Here is a 21,262-nt window from a genome sequence, read left to right as displayed (position 1 = left end):
GTAAAAATAAAAAACCACATTAACTTTTCTTCTTCAAACCTTGAATGGATTTTATTTTGAGTTCTTAAAACTTATTTTCACTCTACAGTAGCCTCTAGATTGAGGTTTAGAAACTGTAGGGCCCATCAATAGATTTTATGAGTCAACTCCTGAAGTGTTATGATAATGTTTATACTATGTATCTGAGTATATTTCGACATTTCTTGGAAGAGGTATCATATCTTCTTATTCTCAAAAGTGTCATGACTCAATAAAGGTTAAGGACCAACACTCTACATAGAAAATGGAAAGAAGAATTATGAGTTCATTTTTTATTTTATATCAAATGAGGCAAAACTAATTCCAATTTGCTGGGTCCTACCTATAATAGTAGTTAATATGATATGCAGTAGTTAATATGATTTTTAAGGCTATTCTTAAAAATACACTTACTTAAAAGGCTGATTTTATTGTTGTTAATTTTAAAACTGTATATACTTTTTTTTTTTTTTTTGAGATAGAGTCTCACTCTGTTGCCTGGGCTAGAGTGCCATGGCGTCAGCCTAGCTCACAGCAACCTCAAACTCCTGGGCTCGAGCAATCCTCCTGCCTCAGCCTCCCAAGTAGCTGGGACTACAGGCATGTGCCACCATGCCTGACTAATTTTTTTTCTATATATATTTTTTTAGCTGTTTGTATAATTTCTTTCTATTTTTAGTAGAGACAGGGTCTCGCTCTTGCTCAGGCTGGTCTCGAACTCCTGAGCTCAAACAATCTGCCCACCTTGGCCTCCCAGAGTGCTAGGATTACAGGCATGAGCCACCATGCCCGGCCTAAACTGTATATACTTTTAAAAACTTCTGAATGACATTCTAAAAAATGTGCTTTAATGGTAATTGACGAGAACTGTATATCGGAAACACCCTTGAAGCTTTGCCGTCACACTCTAGCTTTAAAGATGAGACTAATGATACTCCTTAAATCAGTAAAGCCACGGTGCAGCTGCAGTTGCTATGTAGTCATTCATTTCCAGTAGGGACAGGTGTTCATGAGAGATACAGTGAGGGATCCTAAATTCTCCTGATTAATGATGTTACAGAATTGTTTATGCAAATCATACTTGACTGCATTGTAGGAACCTGAAATTTCTAGGGTCTTAGATTTGTCTTTAAAACAGACACCTAAAAATCAGAAATATTGAAGGCTCACTGGATTATCTGACCGTTGGCAGGGTGGGGAACCTGTGGCCTTCTAGGTCCTTAAGTGTGACCTTTTGACTGAATCCAAATTTTACAGAACAAATCCTTTTATTAAAAGGGATGCAGCTGAAAAAGATGAAGCTTTTCTTGCTGGCTTTGGTGCTTAAAAAAGAACAATCTTGAAATCAGAAAGTGGCAGGTTCCCCACCCCTGCGCAGCAGTCAATGCCATCTGCTTATCTTGACAGCTTATACATATTTTGAGATTAACAGAGAAGTGACACTGCTTCCAGGGAGGACAGCAGCATTGAGAAACTCCAGGGGAAACCACACTGCGCACCAAGGGGTTGTCATCAACATAGAAATAATACGAATGGGACCCCCTAGAGTTGTACAGACCCAATATTGTTCCCAAAACACTGTGTAGCAGTTTCATGCCGAAAACCCTTCTTCTGTTCATTTCTGTCTCTTTCTAAATAGAAGTTAGTTGACAAAAGTGGCGAGAGATTCTCCATTTATATTAGTTCTCCAACAGGACCAAATTTTAAGGAAATGTTTACATTTGGTTCTTTTTAGTATTTTTTTTTGTAGCATCCTGAAAAAGTAGATTATGAGAGAGATGAACAGAGCTTTTAATTTTTGTCCAAAAAATTTCAGAGCATTTCAATTGAAATATTTATTTGTTCTCTTTCACCCAACTTAAAGTAGCCTGGCAGAATGAGTTCCTGAAAGCATCTTACAAGATGACATGAGCAGAGCTGATGCAATCTATCTTGTGCACATTTGTGCTGTACTTAGGGTTATTCCACCTTCTCCAAGAGGACATAGAACAGTTGCTAAATCTAGCCATCATGTCATGTCCCTAGGTCAGGGCAAAACCTTCTCTATCAAAATCATAAATGCACTTGGATTTCCAAAGCTGGTCAAGGCCTGAAGAATTGTTGACTTGTAAATTTTGGCAGGGACTGTTGGCTGTTCCCCAAAGTTTCTCTTCTTCTGTGGTAATAAATGTTTCAACTTTTAGCTGAGCATGTAGATGCCCAGAATATACAATATATTATATCAAGTTGTGGACATGTGACTAAGTTCTAGACAATAGGATGTGTCAGTGGGAAGTGTCACGTAGGAGAATTTGGGCACCTGCCTTAACAGTTAGAGGATGTGCATCCTTTGCCCATTTCTTTTTTGTCCCTTCCTCCATCTTACTGCCTGAAACAGACAGGAGGACTGGAGTTCCATCCACTATGCTAGACCATGAAGACAAAGGCCATGCTCTAGAATGAAGAGCTTTGGTCCCTGAGAACCTTTCGAAGCAGCGTCGCCACTCTACTTCCAACAGGCATTTATGTGGGAGAGCAATCAACTCCTATCCTGGGTAAGTTGGTGTTAGTGTGTGTTTTTAATTACTCGCAGCTGACACTAATGTGAACTAATGCAGGTGGAGTCCAAGGATTACTGGGGATTTTTTGTTTTGTTTTTATTTTCTCGGTGCTACAGGTAATTCTGTACACAGGCAGTTTTAAGAATGTAGTCTCATTAAACAGAATTTCTTGTTTTAAAAAAAATTGTTTTTGCCAGTCTGATGTGTTTCTCAACTTGATGTTGAATTACCCAGAAATTTCTATGTTGTGTTCCACATATAATTGTTGTAGGCAGATGGAGATGCCCACTAAGAACTTTAGAATAGGGCTTTAAATTGACATTTAGTGGGAAATAGTCTCACAAGTCTACTTGAACCTCAGATTGATTGCTACTCAAGTAGAGACAAAAAAGCGCTCACAAAGAAAATAATGCATTATCACAAGGAGAGGTGGTCAACAATGGCACAGAGGAAAAGAGAAATCTGAAAAGCTGTATCTTTCAGCACTGAATCTGGAGTGCACAGACCCTCTGCTCATTAGATCAGAGATCCCCAGAATAGGGTGCCTCTCCCAAGGGAGTGTAAAAGACTATCCACAGAGGTGCAGGCAGAAAATATTAGAACTGCTATTGCTATTTATTTTTGTCTACAATGTAAGAAATTCATCTTGATTAATATTTTCTGTCCTGTTATGTGCTACTTTCCTCACCAGGTTGCATCTTAGACAGCCATGTACCAAGAAGGAGGTATCTCGAGGGAAGAAGACAAGTTCCAGAATGCAGAGGTTGACAGTGGCATCCTTCCTCTTTCATTTGCTTTCTGCATATGGAGAAGTATCACAGATGATGGGTGCTAGGGTGAGTGGATATTTGGACTAACTCGTGTAATTTAATTAAATTAACCCTCACAAAAGGGTTAATTCCTTGAAAGAAAGCACTCTTAAAAAGATGTCTTGAAAGAAAACACAATTGAAGATAAATAATGCAAGCAAAAGTGAACAGGAAAATGACAGAGCTGGTCGTTCTCATATCATCAGCTTCTTGTCGGCCAAAAATATTTGAAATTATCAAGAAAACTATTAGAAATATTGATTCAAAGTAGCCTGGCAGAATGAGTTCCTGAAAGCATTTTATAAGCTGACATGAACAGAAATGCAATCTATCTTGTGCACATTTTTACTGTGCTCAGGGTTATTCCACCTTCTCCAAGAGGACATTTTAGAAATATTGATTTATATGCCTACCATTCGTGTTGAAGTTTGCCCTAAATGTGTATTGTCCTATTATATTAGCTAATAATAGTATGAAACCATCACTTATTAGCAAGATGTTCCAATATATTGTTTATATTGTCATCTCATCATTTCTAAATTTCTTTTTTATTGTGTTTTATAATATACATTTATATCAATATATTATAATATACACATGGTAAAAGTATATGATTTGTAAATCAACAAGCATCCTATATATTAGAGAGATATACTAAAAATATATGTGATGTGGTACCCAGATTCTCCTTTAAGAATGAAAGATTTATTTTCCCAGCTGCTAGAAGTGCTGCCAGAAGATGGCCTTCTTTGGGGATTGCCTTGCTCAAGATCACACCTTCTTCCGAGGGTAGCTTACATGCAATGACAGCTCGATGCAGGGGCATAAATGCCTTGTCCTCTTGCCCCAACTCTGAAGGGCTGACACAGATCTAGAGCTCCTAGGGACATTGAGTGGGATGAGGCCTTCATTGGGACTGCATTGCAGCTCACCTTCTCCCTCTGCTCATTCCTGCTTCCCTCTCCTCTCTTTCACAGGCATTAATCCCAAAATCACTTCCTAAACATTTTTCACACTAATCTCCATCTCAGAGTCTGCTTCCCAGGGAACCCAACCTATAACAATGGAGGTACATGATTAAAAATGTTTGGAAATCCCCTCAATCTATATGCTATCAACTCTTTGTGACAAGGAAGGTAGTCACCATCCTGGCATGAGTAGTTGACATTGATCAAAGGGACAGGATTACAGATAAAACATCAGCAAGGTGATATCTCATTGTAGTTTTGATTTGCATTTCCCTGATGAACTTTGAGCATTTTTTCATGTGTTTTTTTTTTTGAGACAGAGTCTCACTCTGTTGCCCTTCTTTTGATCTCACATGCCATCAACTTTTGTAAATATTCTATGTGTTAGAAAAGAATGTGTGTTCTCTATTTAATGAATATTAGATTCTACTATTAGATCAAGGTTGTTAATGTTAATCAAGTTTTCTATATAACCTTGCTGATTTGTTTTGTTTTGTTTTTGAAGTTTTGATTTTCTTAAAAAAATTTCAGAATATTACAGGTGTACAAATGTTTTTTTTGTACAGTTCAGGTCAAAGTTATAAATGTGCCCATCGCCAGATAGTGTACATTGTACCCATTAGGTGTGATTTTATCCATTCCCCCTCCCCACCACCTGCTTGGTTTCCACTGAGTTTTATTTTTATGTGTGCACATGAGTGTTGATCGATTAGTTCCAATTTAATAGTGAGTACATGTGGTGTTTGTTTTTCCATTCTTGTGACACTTCATTTAAGAGAATGGTCTCCAGTTCCATCCAGGTTGTTACAAAAGGTAAGAATTTATGAAGAAGACCCCAAAGGCAATCACAGCAACGGCAAAAATTAATAAAGGAACTTGACTAAATTAAAAAGGCTCTGCACAGCCAAGCAATCAATAGAGCGAATAGACAACCTACAGAATGGGAGAAAATATTTGCATGCTGTATATCCAATAAAGGGCTAATAATCAGAATCTACAAAGAACTCAAGCAAATCATCAAGAAAAAATCAAGCAACTTCATAAAAAATGGGCAAAAGACATGAATAGCAGCTTTTCAAAAGAAGATAGGCTAAGGCCAATAAACACATGAAAAAGGCCGGGCATGGTGGCTCACGCCTGTAATCCTAGCACTCTGAGGGGCCAAAGTGGGAGGATCACTTGAGCTCAGGAGTTTGAGACCAGCCTGAGCAAGAGCAAGACCTCATCTCTACTAATAATAGAAAGAAATTAGCTGGACAACTAAAAATACATAGAAAAAATTAGCTGGGCATGGTGGCACATGCTTATAGTCCCAGCTACTCGGGAGGCTGAGGCAGGAGGATCGCTTGAGCCCAGGAGTTTGAGGTTGCTGTGAGCTAGGCTGATGCCACGGCACTCTAACCTGGGCAACAGAGTGAGACTCTGTCTCAAAAAAAAAAAACAAAAACACATGAAAAAGTGCTCAAAGTTCATCAGGGAAATGCAAATCAAAACCACAATGAGATATCACCTTGCTGATGTTTTATCTGTAGTCCTGTCCCCTTCTGATGATCAATGTCAACTACTCATGCCAGGATGGTGACTACCTTCCTTGGCACAAAGAGCCAGAAGTGACTGGGTAGCAGCTATCGCTGAAGGGATTCTTACTATATCTCTGACAGAAGTATTTCCTCTCTAGGAACCAGGACTTCTAGATCACAGAGTGTTAGTTGTTCATACAAGAAACAAAATTCCCCAGGTAGGTCACTGAAAATGATGATAAGAGGGGCCACTTCTACTCTTTGGGTTTTATAACCCTGTATTCTATCTATTGGGAACATAGCACCATATAGTGGTTATTGATTTAGAGTATAAATTGCTTCCTGGAGGATATTACTCCATCTTCTTGTAGTATCATCTCAAAACTGGTACCTCAAGGTATCATCAAAGATATATTCCATTGCTCTAATAGGAAGGCTGGTGACTTCTGGATGTTGCAGTATGTGATTAGACTAGGAGATCCCATGGTCATATGCCCACCTCTGTACCTCTTTTGTTCTAGGGTGTCCTTTGATCTGATGCAGTAGTACATGAGGTCTTGTGTCACTGGTTCAGATTCTAAGTCCTTGGAAAATGGTGCTGAAACTCTGTAGTCAGGAAAGAAAAATCTATATCTGGAATATGTGCCAATTCCACTCAAGATGGATCACAATTCTCCCAGAGTAGAAGAGTTATGATGTAATCAACTTACCATCAACTGGTTGGTTGGTATCCTTGAGTACCAGCATCTGGAGGGCAGCATTGGTCTCTGGCTACAAATTGTACATTCAGCAATTAGATCAGCATTGGTGAGTGGGAGCCCATTCTGTTGGGCTCATGTGTAGCCTCCATTCCTACAACTGTGCCTACTCTGTTCATGGGCCACTCTGCCAGCACTAAGGTGGGCAACAATAGTGACTGGCTGACATTGGCTAGCCTGGCCACTCTCTCTACTTGGTTGTTTAATTCATCCTCTGTGGTAGATGTTCTCTAGAGGTCATTAACATGTCACACACAGCTCTTAGCATTTCATGTCCACTCCCATAGATCCATCACTCAATTCCCCAGTTCTCACTGTACCCTGCCTTGCAATATTTCTCCTTCCAGGCCCTGAGCAACCATCTAAGCTGTTTACCATTGCCCATATATTCTTACTCAAGCCACTTCTCTGGGTCTTTGGATCTCTTTTTGCACCATCTGCCATGCAAGTTCTGCCAGTTCTGGCAGTCACTAAAGTGTGTGGCATCATTTTCTCCAAATTTTCAAGAGTCAACCTAGCAGTATTATATATTAGCAGTGTCTCCAAGAGTGCCCAGGCATTGAATCCTGCATCATAAAGAGTGTTTCCATATTGATAAACTCTACCTGCCATATTTATGTTCTGCCTCCTGCGATCCAGAACCCTCAGAGTCTAGTCCCACACATACTTTCCTGGCTTCTGCTGAAACATGTTGGCTACATCCTACAGCTCCTTGAGAATATGAATTTTTCTCTCCTTTCATAGTCTCAGCACTTCCCTGGATGGGTTGTCTTATGACTTAACTCTAATTATTGTTCTGAGGGCCAAGAGGGGAAGTAGGTGTATCTTCTGAGCTGGGCATGTGCTGTCTCGCAAGGCAGAAGCCTTTGAATTCTCTTCGAGCAAGGGAGGAGCACCAGGGTTTAGCAGGGAGGGGCAGGCCACTTCTTTAGGCCCAATGCATTCAGGGGAATCTCAGAATTTGTGATTTTCAAATTATTGGCCCAGAGGTTTCCATCCCAAGTCACGGGGTCCCACTTCTTTTTAATCAAGGCCCTAACCTTGGCGTAGTGGACTTGCCATGAGAACTCAATCTTCCTTGGAACTCTACTCTCCTTACAATTAAGTCCAGGGCCTAACATTCTGCTTTTTCTCCCCTGTGACTACAGGAGATGAGTCTTTTTATATGCTGCCTATGATGTTCACCGTTCATCTTACATTAGTAATTAATCACCTTCACACCTTTTATTATGTTTCTCTAGAGCAGCAATAGCCCCCAGCAACAGCCATCTGACTCCATGTAATTAAAAATTTCTATAAACCTCTCAAATGCCTGAGATATTGCCGTCATTACCTTGTACTGGTATTCCATTCCAACTCCTCCACTGGTAAAAGTTTTAACTTTTGCAGTTACAGCATGTCAGGGTATCAATACTCTACTTACTACCGGTGATGACATCTTCATTGCCAGTTGGCAGGTTGGTAATTCAGTTCCAAAAATCCATTTTTAGAGTTTGCTTCCTCAGATCACATCTGTTAGCAACTGCCATAGGCCAGGTTTCCCAAGAAAGAGACTTAAGGTAGAGATTTCTATGCAGGAGATCTACTGGTGAATATTCTTGGGAACAACACTCGTAAGGAAGCAAAGAAAGCAGGATTGAGCATAAGGAGGAGGTGAATGTGATACAGATGCAGCAGAGGTTTCCTTGGACCCAGGGGGAGCTTGGAGACTTGGATAGTCCTTCAGAGATATCTTGAATTGAGGCAAGGGGGCTGGGCCTTTGACCCCATCCTTGACTTTCTTTTGGATGTGGGTCGCCCCTAGGGAGGGAGGCATGGCCTTGGACACACCTTCAGCCAGGGTCAGTATCCTTGGAGGAACTCAGGTCCTTATCTTAACCCAGCAGCCAGTACTCCCAGCAGCTAGGGGAATAAGTGCCTTGGTTCCGCAGGAGGGAATCTGGTGGGTACACCACAGAATCCAACACAGAGCTCTGCCTTGTAGACATTCAGTGTTGCTCTTACCACTCTCATCATACTGTTATCTCCCGTTTTTGTCATTCACTATAAGAAACCCAAACTCCCATTCATCCCTCATCATCTGGACTCTCATCCCTGTATGGCATCTAATCTGATGCCTTATCTTCCTCAACTCTCCAAATCCTTCCCAAGTCCTCTAGAATTCACAACTTGCAACAGCATCTCCTCTAGCCTCAAGATGTTTTCAGCACATTTTTGTATCTTCTTGGCCTAAATTCTTGTAGTCCTCAAGGGGGTCTCCAATGAATGGCTTCATCAGCCAGATTCTGAATAAAACTGAGAAATAAAACAAAAAGTAACTATGGGGTTAATTTAGGTATATTAACTCCATGGACTTGATTAGCACTGCGCCAGAGAATTGGGCAGACCTCTCCACACAGTCACGGCAGCACTGGACCACATGTGTGTTCTCGTTTGTTCTGAAGCCCTCAGTTATGTAGTTTTAGATATTGCCCTGTTGAATGTAAGTTGCCTCAGGCTTTTCTTGGAGACAGGTGAGGTATAATTAGGGAGAAAAGGAGATAGGACCCTCAAAAGGGTAAAGGGTAATAGAATGCAACATGTGTCGTGTGCCAAATGAAAGATGTAGAATATTGGTACTGGAATTCAGAGGAGGTGGTCACTGAAAAATTAATGCCCACTAACCTCAAGGAGGCCGTGCTACTACATTTGCTTAGACCATTCATTCCCCCCATTCTTCTAGATGACTCTTTCATACCTCCTATTCTTCCAAATACCATCACCACCTTCTCCATCCTCCTTCTCAGCTGATGTCTTCACTGAGAAAATAGAAGCAATCAGGAGAGAGCTTCCACAAGTGCCCACCAACACATCTACCCACCTCCCTGCATCTGTGCTCACATATTCTGCCGTCCCTCCTGTTTCTGTAAATAAACTATCCGTGCGCCTATCGAAAACCATCTCCCCCACTGTATTCTAGATATCGGCTCCTTTCACCTACTCAAGTACCCCGTTCCAGCAATTCTCCCCTTTCTTCTGCCTCATCAGCTTCTCTCTCCGTGGCTTCTTTCCAATCGGTATATAAACAAGCTGTAATTTCTCCCATCTTAAATAAAATATTGTTTAAAATTTTTTTTCCTACCTTAAAAAAATCTGATCCCATTTCTCCTTCCGGTTACCAGCTCTTTTCTCTTCATCATAGCAAAACTTCAATACTGATTATTCTCATTGTTTCCCACTACTTTCCTCTAATTCTCTCTTGAACCTACTCCAGCCAAGCTTTTATTCCCACCAGTCTATCAGTATTGCCTCTGTTGAGGTCACCAGTGACACTTTTATTGCTGAATTCAACGATCAATTCCTGGTTCTCATCAATTATTCCTTCTTCTTATACAGCTTGCTTTGCTTTCTGCTTTGCTTGATCTCAGGACACACCACTCCCTTGAGTTCCTCCACCTCACTGGCCTCCTTCTTAGTTCTCCATTGCTGGTTCTCTATCTCCCCCACCTTTAAATGCTGGAAGGCCCAGGGCCCAGGCCTTGAACCTCTTCTTTTCTCTATCTACATGCACTCTCTTGGTGATCTCAGTTAGTTTCATGAGACTTTAAATATCATCTACATACTGAAAACTCCTAACTTCCCACCTTCAGCCTAGACCTCTCCCCTGTTTGTCTATTTGACATTTACATTTGGATGTCTAATGGATATCTAAGGCTTATCATGTTCAAGTTGAGCTCTTGATATTCACCACCCCAAGTCCATCCCCCACCCTGAAACAGAATTCTCCTGCAACTTGCCCTATTCTCAGTAAATTGCAGCTCCATCCTGCCATTTGCTCAGGACATAAACCTTAGCATCATCCCTACACTTCTCTTTATCTCACTCTCCACATCTAATCCATCAGCAAATCTTGGTGGCTCTACCTGCAAATATACTTGCAATACAACTACTTATCACTGCCTCCTCTGCTATCACTGGGTCTAACCTGTTATTATCTCTTGCCTGAGGCAAGAGCATCCTAACTGGACACCCCGCTTCAGCCCTTGTTTTACAATGGCTATATCAACACAACAGCCAGAGCAACTCTTCTGTTCAAAATAGTCCAGTGGTTTCCCATTTTATTTGGTATAAAATTGAGAGTCTTTACAACACCACATTGCCCTTTATGATCTAGCTCCCCTACCTCTCTCACCTCATCTGTTTCTCTGCTTGATTCATTCTGCCTCAGCCAGCCTGGCCTCCTTGGTTTCTCTGAACAACGCAAGCAAACTCCCACCCCAGGGCCTTTGCACTTCCTATTCTGTCTGCTTGAAACTCATTTGCCTTGGCTGTTACATAGTTTGTTCCTTCCCTTTTTTCCTTCTGTTTCAATGTCATCTTGTTAGAAGGGCCTCCTGACTATTCCGCATACAATAGCAAACATTCCTTTCCCCAATATTCCCTATCTCCCTGACCCTGCATTTTCTCTATGGCACAGTTACTGTCTGACATGTTGCACATTTCTTTATTTGCTTATTTTCTGTGCCTTCCCCCTCTAAAATGTAAGCTTTTCATAAGCAGGCATTTTGGGTGTTTTGTTTGTTGTTGTATCTGGAACCTAGACAAGTGCCTGGACATAAGAGATGCTCAATATATTTGTTAAAGAAATAAAAATCTTAGTTTACACCTTGTCTCAGACTAGCCATTCTAAAATATCACAGCTCGTGTTCTGCATCCTGGAGATTAGCCCAGGCTATGTTAGGAACACTCAAGGAAGGCTGTAGAAAGATTGCTAATCCATTGTCTGTCTCAAAACTATCCAGTAAAGCTTAACATAAGGAATGCAAAAACTAAATTTCCACTAATAACCTAACTTTTGCCCTGTCTACCCACCCTTATGGAACACATGCTCCAATAATTTTTTTTCTGATTTGTAACTTGCATAAAAAATACTTACAAAGAACTAAAAATAAAATTACATTTCATCATACAATTTACAAATTCTCTCTTTTGAGACAATAATTTGACATAAAAAGTAATACAAAATTCAAGAATATTTGTTAATAGAAAGCAAGAATATTTGAAATCTGAGATGTTGCAGGAAATATCTTACCATATCACTAAGTTTTCAGTTACCCAATTGTTCCTCAGGAATATGTCATAATGTAGACCCTGTTTTGGAAAATAGAACAAACTTAATGTGCAATTGAAATAAATCACTTTCAAGATTCGAGTGTATTTGCTGCATTCCCCACCAGATGGTGCTGCTGAGAAGTTTTTCTAAAAATTCCGAGCTGAGGGTCTACTTTTAACGGTAGAATATAATCTCTAAATTCATTAGTGGTTCTCTAACAATATTTGTTTTTATTACTTTAGAAAAAATGTTCTGTGGGCTCTTGGAGCTTGTATATGGGTGGCATGTGGGTCAGTTTCATAAATAATAGGCAATATGAGTAGGTGGAAATTGGAGATAGAATTTCAGCTGCAATAGCATTTGAAATTAGTAAGTAGACTTCCAGTGATCATTATGTACTTGGCTTCCCAGACTTAAAAAATTATGTAAGATGTACATAATTTTCTTGTAGCTCTTGTTCAACCTACAAGAGTGAGCATAATAATACCACTTCAATTTACAAAACCCAATTGCTTATTCTTCTGTGGTTCATGAAAAGCCAGCTTTATTAATTCTTTAAAATATGAGCAAGAATTTTAAAACTAATAATTTAACAGTTGTATTTACGATTCTTTCTACACAAACATTTTTCTATTAGACAGTAAATTCAGGAATTTTTTTCACTTTGTATCAATATAATAGTATGAGCCATGTATAAAATACAGCAATTAGTCCACTTGACGATTTCCTATAAGCCACTAATTTTGTGGGAAAACATGCTGGATATAGGTAGTCAGATTCTATAATTTGCTACAGATTTGAGGTTGCATGGAAATTTGAGGGTCAGGGACCTCTTTTATGTTATCTTCTGTGGAAATGGAAACTTCCCATGAAATAGCCATTCCACTTTCTTTTCTAAACTAATTCCAGCTTCTTTACCTTTTACATGTTGATTCTATTTTCTTCTTTTAATCATTATTGTTACCTTCTCCTAGTGTTACCAGAATTGGGATGAGAAAAGGGAGGCATCATTTACATAATCATTTGCCTAATCATGTACATTTATTTGCATAAATTACAAATCTATTTGAGAGAATGAGAGGCAGACCCAGGGAGAGAGAAGAGCCTGGGGTGGGGGTTGGGACTTCCAAAAAGTCCTTCAGGCACCTCCCTTCAGGGAGGAGGGGATCTGGGATGAGAGCCTCTGGGAAGTTGGAAGAACCCCAAGAGCAGACATCTGGGCTTGAGGGCACTGAGGGCTGCAGGGGTGGGGGGGAGGGGATGCGGACTATGAGAGTGTCACTGGTGAGAGCCAAAGAGGAAAGCAAAGCAGGCAGAGTAAGCAAACTCAATGCATCTCTTTCCTTTTCTCTGTAGCTGATGTTCCCACTTCCCAATGCCTCAGTTTGGACATTGGGGGTAGCAGGAGCTCCATGCAGGGGATCAGCAGCTGTTCTGCTGGGCTGCTGGCAGGGGGGTGGCCCCAGCACAGAGACCCTTTTCTTCTTCTTTGGAGGAAGCAGGAAGTTGCTGAGTGGAGCCTTGTTTCTCAGCCTCTCCATCCCCCAGTTATCAGAGGGAAGGCTCTGTGTACCAGTTTGTCTTCTATTCCTGGGCAGAGCTGGGCCAGAGGAAAACACAAAGAGAAATAACCCCGCATATTAGGGCCCTCTGTTCCCTCTTGTGGAGTTAGGCAACCTGGCATGCTAGCCCAGATCCTAAGGCTAGGGACAGGCTTAAGCAGAAGGGACAGCTTGGGGAGTAGCCTTGGTCTGATGCCCCAGAGTCATTTGTTTCTGTGCCTCTACAGTAGTTGGTGGAATAGTTAGAGCAGTAATTGCCAAACTTTTAAAATCATACCCTTTTTTGGTTAAAGAGAGACAGAGAAACAGAGAGAGGATGTGCCCTTAATATACCTTAACATATGGGTACACCTTAACATATGCACAATAATAATCATTGTCTTTGTCATAGAACAAAACACAGTGCTTGCTATTGCAGGGCACTATTCTAAATGTTCTGCATGTATTAACTCATTTCATTCTCACTGTAACCCTATTCAGTAGGTATTACAGTATTAGTATGTCCATTTGACAGATGAGGAACTGAAACACAGAAAGATTACTTTCCCAAGGACACACAGAGATAAATCCAAGATTTTGACCTGGGCAATCTGACCCCAGAGTCTATGCTCTTAACTATTCTGCTGTACAACTTGTACTTATTTATAAATCACATAATATTCTACTATAATAATGTGTACCATATGAAACATAAATATACATGGACATTTTAAAAGGCAATGGTAAAAATAAATATAAAGAAAACTTCTGATATATTCTTCATTCACCCCAATGGATTGTCTTGTAATTCTAAATTTTAGAGACCATTATTTGAGAATTTGAAGCCCTGCGGAAAGAGGCCCACCACACAGGCTCAGGGAACACGGGTGGTACCACTTCACCGTTAATACAGTGGGATTCTAACACTTTCTCGCACCATGATCCCTTTTTGACATAAAGTTTTGCAGGTATTCATATAAGAGTTGTACCTTTAGTATCCGTTGACTGAGGAAGGACAGTATGATTAACTATGATTAAAGCCATTAAGTAGCACTTGTGCTTTTACATGACTTAATTAATTACAACAGTACCTACATAATGTAAAAAGTGATCCACACATACACAAGTCACATTAATTTTTCAGTCTACATACAATACTTGGTATATGTATGAATTTGCCTGCTTCTTGTAATAACTCTAGGCCCCTGGGGTTGCACAACCTTTATAGATGTTGAAATTTGCTAGTGTGGTACGAAGAGTTTGGGTTCAGGAGCCAGCCAGAAATGCGTTTGAATTCTAGTTCCATGTGTGCAACCGGGGATAAACAATGAACTTTTCCAGGCCAGAGTTTCCTTGTTTGTAAAAGGAAGACAATACATCTTTGCTTGTTTGTTGGAAACAGAGCTACATGTGAAAAATCTCTGATACATATTGACACAATAAATCCTACCTGTTATTCTCAAAAGCAGATTTACTCCAAAGCTACCAAAGCTTAAAATTCAGGGAGTTGCATTTGGCATGGGCTTTGGCACGGGTCCTTTCTAAGACCTTGGCCCTAGCAATTTTGTGATTTGTATTTTTGTACTCTTTTCCTTAAAGAGGGCCCCTAAAATTATATACCTTTCAGGTTCACATTGGATTCTCCCGTTACTAACATGCTACTCTTCCACTCTGGAGCACCTGAGCACTGAGGTACTATAAATGACAACTGTAAAGTGCCACACTTCTCTGATTAGGAGTCAAGGCAAGCGAGTGATAGGTGTGCATGTGAATTGCTGAGGCAGGCTCAGAGTCAGGTCCCAGAGCAAGAGTTTAAGGAGAAGTGAAAGTGATCACACTAAGTATTCAGCCTCACGGGGTAGGGGTGTGGTGGGGAGTGAGGGGGGTGTGGGAGGGGGAGCCCTGGGAGGGAGCTGGGATGCTTCCTGACTCCCCTGCGCTCTGCATAGCAACCATGTCTGCAGGGGTGCGCCTCCCATCTGCTCTTGTCTGACTTAGAATTAAATTCATCTCTCAGTTGGGCTCTGAATAATGTCCTAAGTGGTGGTTCTCAATCCTGGCTGCACAGGAGAATCAATCTGGGGAGTTCTGAAAAAATACAACCCGCAGTGATTCTGACTTATTTGGCTTTGGGTGGGGCCAAGGTCATCAGTGCTTTTACTCACTCCCCAGGAGATGCCAATGTACAATCGGGGGGAGGACCACTGCCTGAATTAGTATGAGCAGTTTTAGTAGGACAGACAGTGATGTCAAAACTAGTGGCCAGCAGTGGGAAAGATGGCAGCAAATAACACAAACCCTTCTGAGGACTACTGGGGGCCAGGCACTGTGCTTGGAACAAAGATGCCTTAGAGCTGTGACTGTCGCTGGCGCACAAGGAATTCACAACCTAGTCGAGGTGAAATGTGCAGGCTGCCATGATGCTTGGAAGGGCTTTTGGTTCAGCTAGGGTCTGTCAAGAAAGGCTTCCCAGAGTTACCTGAGTCATAAGAGAAGGTAATTATCCAGATGGGGAAGGGAAGAGGGGAGGGTGGTCCAGACAAAGGAAGCAGTCCCTGCACAAAGGTTGAGAGGTATGAACTATGTTGCATGGGTATATTGGGTGGGCTGGGGCTGTGAGAATGATGTGACATTTGCGATTAGTAGAGCAAAAAAGTACACATACACACACACACACACACACACACACAAACACACAAAAGAAAAACAGTGAAGAAATGAGCATTAATCAGGTAATGTGTGGGGTAAAGAGGACATTGGGCCATTGGGCAGGCTGAAGGAGTGTATGATTGGTTAGAAATGTGCCCGATGGTCAGACCCTGTGAGCAAAGGGAGATGGCTCATCTGGCAGGGGACTACGGAGAGCCACAAACCCCTCTGGCTTGCATTAAGCCCCTGTGGACCCCAAGCTGGAGGAGGGACCACAGGGCTCTGGACAAACCACACCAAAGGGGATGGTAGAATGGGGAGGAGAACTACTTGTGCTGGGTTTGATTGCCTTTGGGGTCATGTGGAAGGGACATGAATGTTCCTTCCCAGGCACACTACTAGAAGAGCTTTGACAAATAGAAAGTGAGATTTCAGGCCATTCTGAATTTTAATCCATCACCCCACTGGCCTGGAATCACTCTTTCCAAAGCTACCTCATTTAGGAGCTCAGCAATTTGTGTTTACTCTCAACAGCATATTTTGTTTAAAGGTTTTATTTTGTTGTGTTTTTTACATTTTTTAACATCCATCTTGTGTATGATAATATCCTTCATGCTTCTATGATCAGAAATTTGTTTCCTTACTATCACTGGTATAAACATGTTTTTCTGTTTGTATTTCTAGATCATTTAACCAGTTTGTTCTAGTTTATATTTAATGCTCTGACTCATGATAAGAATTGTTTACTATGTTCCTGGCATTATGCTAAGTGCTTTACATATATTATCTAAGTTATTCCTCAAAACTACTCTCAAGATAGGTATTATAAGTCCCATTTTACCAATAAGGAAATAGAGACTTAAGAATTTTAAGGAACTTGCTAAAGACTATCTGATTCCAGATTGTACTGTTCTTAATTTCTCATTTTCTCTCTCTCTCTTTCCCTGTCTCTCTCTCCCTCTCTCTCTCTCTATATATATATATATACACACACACACGTACACACATAGACATATATATCTGTGTGTACATATATGTAAATACTTCTTTACACCAATAACATTTAGTAGTGATTCTTTTCCTTACTGCACTCCTTCTGATTTGTCCTATGTTAAGCTCTTACAGTTTGAATTAATGTTACATTTATTTTTCTGATTCAATAACTTTATTCTGTTTATAACTTAATGCTGTATTACTTTTATAATTATAGTTTTGTAATGTATATTAAATGTTAGTACAGCCAAAAATATATAATAAAGTGAGTCAGTAATAATTGTCTTTTTAAATAAATATTTTTGGCATTGTTCTTGTTATTATACTTGATGAATTGTACTCTTATTTTGTTAGATAGTTGAAATTAACCTGCTGAAGCTTTACTTGGTAAATCTATATGCTAACCTAGGGAATACTATTATATTTACTTTTTTAATTAGATATAACACTTAATTTATTAACAACACTCTCTGTAATTTCTCTGAACAAACCCTACTACAAGTTAAATCAACCCCATGTATTTAATCTGTTTTTGTTGTAATAGCAACAATAGAATCCATTTTATTGTATTTCCTTGTTATATTTCAGTATACATACTGACACATGCATATACATTAGATAGTATATGTACAATACAATATTTCACACACATATGTATACATGCATACAAATGTTTTGGAGGAATTAGGATCAGTCCTGCTAAACTCATTTTCCAGTAAATTTTAGTTGATTTCCTTAGATTTCTATGTCTGCAGTCATGCCATCTGCAAAATAGATACATTCCCTCTCCAGGAGTAAAGGATATATTCTGATATAAGAGAAATGGGCTTGAACAGACCAGGCAATCTGCCTTTATTTGTATGTGAATTACTAAACTAAATCCCATATGACCAAAAGCAATCCCTAAATTACCAACACCTGATCTTTAAATTTTTCATCAGGAAGAGATGAGTTTTTTAATAAATATCTTATTAAAACCTCTTCGGATAATTATATATACATATAGTATATTCATTTTTCCTGTTAATGTGATATACTATGTTATTTTTCTTCTGCATACCATTTTCGTGTCTGTAGAATAAAGCATAATGAATAGTACATATAAAGTGTTTTTCTTTCCTTTTAATAAGATAAAATCTTAGTATTTATGTTCATAAATGTATTTGATTTTACTTTCCTATTCAGATTTTAGAATCAATCATTTTCTCTTCACAAAATGAGTTGGATAACGTACAACACACACAAACACTCACATATATTTAAAGTTTACATAACAGGAATTATTTTGTTATTTGAAAGTTTTGAAAATTTTCATAAACCCGTTAAGGACCAGGCTTCTTTCAGGGAGTAACTTCCTGTATTTCTTTTCCAATTATTTGATCCACCTCATTGCTTTATACTTTTATAAGCAAATACACATTTGGGTATCAAAATTTACTTGTACCTGTATATGTAGGAATAATATTCTTTCAAATGCTAAATCTACTAAGTGCTATGTTCTTCTAATACCTTATTAATTTGCATTCTTTCTTGTTTGATTGAAACAATAGTCTTTTGTAGAAAAATCACTTTTTACTTTTACTTTTTCTATATACCAACCTGGTTTTGTTCTTAATTTTATGTGTGCATATTCTTATTTCATTTTTCCTACTCTAGACTTACTGTTTTTTCTCCCACTAAATATTTTAGATAGAGTTGTAGTTCATTATGTTTATCATTTTTTATTAATAAAAGTGTTCAGAATGATCTTTTCCTTCAATAACTACATAATAATGCAATGGTTAATTAAGTGCATGGGCTCTGGAGTCAGCCTGCTTGGATCCAAATCCTAGCTTCAAACCTTACCAGTTGTGCTGCCTTGGACAAGTTACTCAACTTCTCTGTGCCTCCAGCTTCCTCACGTGTAAAGTAGGGGTGGCTACCAGGACCCACCTCATAGATCATTTTTGTGAAAATTATATAAGGTGGTGTGAGCTTTTAACATAGTACTTGGCACATAGTAAACTTTGTTAACATAGTTGACATTGTTAACGAACGTTAGTATGTTTGTTATTTGTAATTGTTATTCTTTTTTTTTTTTTTTGAAACAGAGTCTCACTCTGTTGCCCAGGCTGGAGTGCCATGGCATCAGCCTAGCTCACAGCAACCTCAAACACCTGGGGCTCAAGCAATCCTCCTGCCTCAGCCTCCCAAGTGGCTGGGATTACAGGCATGCGCCACCATGCCCGGCTAATTTTTTCTATATATATTTTTAGTTGTCCATTTAATTTCTTTCTATTTTTAGTAGAGACGGGGTCTCGCTCTTGCTTAGGCTGGTCTCGAACTCCTGAGCTCAAATGATCCACTTGCCTCGGCCTCCCAGAGTGCTAGGATTACAGGTGTGAGCCACCACGCCTGGCCTATTCTTTTCAATTAGAATGTAAGAATTAGCTAGTTCCTTCTGTAGGAGCCCTGAGAGGGAAGAGGCATTTCTGGTGACAGGTAAGATAAAAGAGAAGTCTTGGTCTTGAGGGTTGGGGTGGAGTGAGGTGTGGAAAAGGGTCTACAGTCCCCAAGCTGACACTATGGGTTTACAGCTAGAAAACCACGTAAACGGCTTCCAAGAACTGGCCCTTGGTCACCTGTAACACAGGCAACGTTCCAGGTAATTACTGCTTCAGCTCTTTCTGCTGTTCCTTTCACCTCCACTTTATCCTTAGCAGCCTCTCAGCTCCATCTCGGGTCCCCTTTCCCCCTCAGTTCAAACCCGTATAAATTTCCGTTAAGGCATACGTGATTAATAAGATATCATTTCTATTGTGTTTGAATTTAGCATTCAATATAGTTTTAAGACAAATTTAACTTTCATGTGGATTTTTCAGGCACAGTAAAATGAAGCATTTTTTTGTTTTGTTTTGTTTTGTTTTGGAAGGGGGTTGAGTGGGTAGGGGTCTTTCTTAAATATCCACATATGTGCCCTCTTACCCCTCAACCTAGTCCTATCCCAATATCAAAACCAGACAGTTCATTGGAATTTTTGTGATGGGCCAAGGTAAGAAAGTTACAAAAAGAGTGGAAAGAAGTCTCTAAATGAATATCTGTAGGGAAGGGGTGTGGTTCTAGGAGAAAAATTAAATTTTAGGCACTCTTCTCAGCTATTCTTGGATCACATTTCTTCCAAGCTCCTCACTCAATGAAGAAGTTTCTAATCTGAATGGCCAGAGCCCAAGACATTGACTGGGCAATGTGGCAGATGGTATTTTCCAAAAATGTCTCATCTCTCATGCTCTTCTTAGGATGTGATGCTGACTTGTTTTCATCATGAGGTGGGGTCTCTGTTCTCTCCCTCTGCACCTAGGCTGACCTTTGTAACTGCCTCAACCAATGGAATGTAGAGGTTGTGCTGCATGCATTTTAAGGCTGGGTCATAGAAGTTAACATGACTTTCACTTGGCTTTTTCTCAGCCCCTTACTGTGTTTTAAGAAGCCACATAAAGAGGCCACAAGTTAGTGTGCAGAAACCACCAGATAGGTGAGTGAATGCTCCTTTGGGCAGATCTAGGCTTCAGCCTTTGAATCTTCCAGCTGAGATGCAGACACTGGGGAGCAGAAAAAAGTCATCTTTGCTATGCTTTGTCTGAATTCCTGACCCACAGAAACTGCAGGAGATAATAAATGATCTTGTAAGCCATTGAGTTTTGGAGTGATTTGTTATACAACCCCAGGTAAATAATACAGGCTACATTGTATTGTGTGAATTCATATGCTCCTTTCTTGCACTTTTTGTATCACTTCTAGGTGGATCAGGCCTAGCTCATATCTTCTCTCTTCTACTGTCCCCCTAACATTCATTCAGGTAGCAAATAAGCCAACGCCTGCTGTGCAGTCCTGGCCAGATAGTTTCCCTATTTGTTAGACTTCATTTTCTTTGCATATGGTCAGAGAGACCCCAAGAGGTAGATGGCCTCACTTCCTTTTTCACCAGAGAGCTCTACATTAGGGTATGGGTGCGTACGCCATCTTAATAAAGAGGTATCTTGTTTCACAATCTATGATTATTCATTCTGCTTAGCTTCCTTGGAGCCTAGTGGGAAGGGGGGAGGGGAGTGGCAAGCAGGGTTAGGATGTTGCTGGGTCCTTGCCTATAATAGCATAGCCTCAAAACATCACCCTAATAACCAACAAGGAGTACAGAGTGAAAAGGAGTAATCAAGATTTAAAATGCATAAAAGCATAAGCCAATTCCTCCTCGTATCTCTAGAGTAGAAGGAAGAGCACTGGCCTTGTCATCACTAAACGTGGACTCTGTTTCCTTCTCCACCAGGAATAGATTATGGAATGTATAGTTTTATCACCTTGGGCAAGTAACCTTATTACCTTTCTGTGACTCCACTT

This window comes from Lemur catta, chromosome 1 (assembly GCF_020740605.2).
Source record: "Lemur catta isolate mLemCat1 chromosome 1, mLemCat1.pri, whole genome shotgun sequence".
Classification (NCBI taxonomy): domain Eukaryota; kingdom Metazoa; phylum Chordata; class Mammalia; order Primates; family Lemuridae; genus Lemur; species Lemur catta.
This window is presented reverse-complemented; position numbering follows the sequence as displayed.